Source organism: Mus musculus, chromosome 19 (genome assembly GCF_000001635.26).
Source record: "Mus musculus strain C57BL/6J chromosome 19, GRCm38.p6 C57BL/6J".
Lineage (NCBI taxonomy): Eukaryota > Metazoa > Chordata > Mammalia > Rodentia > Muridae > Mus > Mus musculus.
The window spans coordinates 59171473-59173808 of NC_000085.6; the positions used below are offsets into that span (position 1 = coordinate 59171473).

Here is a 2336-nt window from a genome sequence, read left to right on the forward strand (position 1 = left end):
CCTCATTCACAAAGAGTGCAGGGGCCGCGGAGGAAAGGGGGTTTTTAAAAGGGAGTGGGGGGGGGGAGGCGAGGAGAGGTGGGAGGTTTGGCTGAGAATTTTTCCACACAATTCCAAGAATGGGGCGGAGGCGGGCGGGGGAGGGGCGGGGGTCTGGGCGAGAGGGTGGGAGGCACAAAGTGAGTGGGGAGGACAGCGAGTGTGTGTGGCGGCCTCCGAGGGGCTCTGCGCCCGCCCCACAGTCCGGCTGTCACCTCCCGGCCACCACCGCGGTCCCTCGAGACTGCTGAACGTGGAGGGGGTGGGCCGAGCCGGGTAACAACGCTCCTCTCCAAGCCACCTCCGGCCGGTCTCTTAGGAGCAATCGCGTTTGGTCTGTTCCCAAGGTTTCTGTGGCACTCAGGCAGACCTTGGGGAGTTGACTTTATATGATTGGGGATACTTGGGGTGATTATGTTGAGTGATGTTCACTGAGCGGGGAGTATCCCGGGGACAGATTGAGAGCCCAAAGATATAGATCTCTGCGGGAGCTGTCCTCAGGCGGGACGCCTCTGTGAGACCCGGCCCGCAAGTGCCTAGAACTTCTACCCCACAGGAACGCAAGGAAGCGGAAAGAAGAAAAGGGTCTCTCCTTGGCGAGCTAGCCGGCCGACTGGAGAAGTGCGGTACGCCCACTGCCTTGGCCCCAACGACTACACCTGTGAAGGAGGATTCCTGAGGCTTCGGATGGGTGCCCTTGCTGAGATCCGTCGGGAGTACTGCTCCGGGTGCAGGTCCGGAATTCCAGCCCAAACACACACACACACACACACACACACACACACACACACACACACACCAGGCGGTAGGCAGAACGGAATAACCTGCGTGAAGTGTCCGGACTCCTGCTTAGCGGCAAGTGGGAGTCCCCACTCTGACTTTAAAAACCTTGAAGAATTATTGAGACCCCAACAACAGTCCAGATAGAAATCGACCATCTTAGATGGTTCAGGCCCCTAGGCCTTGGGACTCTGCAGCCTCCTAGTTACCGGGAGGACACCTACTACACGAGAAGTCAAAGGCCTGGAAGGAAGTCTTTTTAAAAAATAAAAGTGGCCAGCTCACCATTTCAGATTTCTTGGGAGCTGGCCCTGCCCCTTCATTTGAACCCTGGAGCAGCTGATTGTTTGTTTTGAGCACTCCCATATTGGGTGTCTAAATACATTTAATATTCTTAACCCCTTTCTTGGGAAGGTAACATCCCAGTTTAGAGCTAAATGAGTAGAGGACTCAGTTCTTGTCAAATTACTTTCAATTACTTGTCCAAACCTCAGATTAGTGAATACAGAATTTGAACTTCTCTCTGGCTAACCTCAGAAGTCAGTATTCCAGGTCGGCTCTGACTTAGTTCCCAGCTACTCCCTGCTTTGAGTTTCCCGGGAATCCCCAAGGGATGCAGAGTGCTCAAAGAAACACATGGCTATGACCTTAATGTTAATACTAAAACATTTTGAGTATTTGACATTTGTTTTCACTTCATGCCCAAATGACATGAGATGGATGTAGAAACATAAAATCTTGCTTCTGGCCATGCTATTTATTACTAGCCAGGAGCATTTCCTAGAAGCATCATCCTGCACCGACCTGATTTGGGGTGAACAAAATCCAGTTCTCTGTGTCTTAAAGTTGTCTGATGACTGTCTGGGATCAAAGTTCAGGATTTCACATTTCTACTGGCTGGGGGCGAATCTTTCTAACAACTTTGTTGGAAAAATTGTACCGTTTAAAGTTGGGAGACTCTTAGTTCTGAGGGCAGAGACACACCACCATTCAATGCTTATTGAATCTACAAATGCTTTCTTGAGAAAGGAAGACATTGGGACTCTCTATCTGGTTTGATGATATAGAGATTTATCAAGGTCTGGAAATGTCAAAAGCGATGTAGCACCCAGGAGGTCTTCAGCGAAACACATGCAAGCTGTCTTCTACATGATCTAGAACAAACCAATCAGCTATGTGAACTCACTGGCTTTAATCAGAGCTGCATTTTGGAAGTACGAGAAAGACACTGTTGCCAGATGCCCATCTAGGCTCCAGGCACTTGACATAACAAAATTAAATAAAAGTCAATCATAACTACCAACTACACTTGCTTTTTGTTATGTATAGTGCTCTGTGCCTCCTACCTCCTTCTCTCCCCTTTTCTCTCTACTCTGACTCCTCTCTCTCTCTCTCTCTCTCTCTCTCTCTGGTTTAAAATTCTGCGGGCATCCATCCAGAAAAACCATGACAGGTTTCCCAGAGGACACAGTGGAGGATGGAAGCCCTGGATGGAAATTTCAGAAAAGCAGCTGCTG

General features: G+C 49.7%; 1 long non-coding RNA gene across 1 annotated transcript; it reads left to right on the forward strand.

The window, feature by feature from the left end:
• The first annotated feature begins 308 nt into the window (after positions 1 to 308).
• Positions 309 to 2122, forward strand: 4930442E04Rik (RIKEN cDNA 4930442E04 gene). The gene is made up of 2 exons (NR_167767.1): positions 309 to 773; positions 1887 to 2122. It is a non-coding gene; the product is annotated as an RIKEN cDNA 4930442E04 gene (long non-coding RNA).
• Positions 2123 to 2336: the final 214 nt, after the last annotated feature.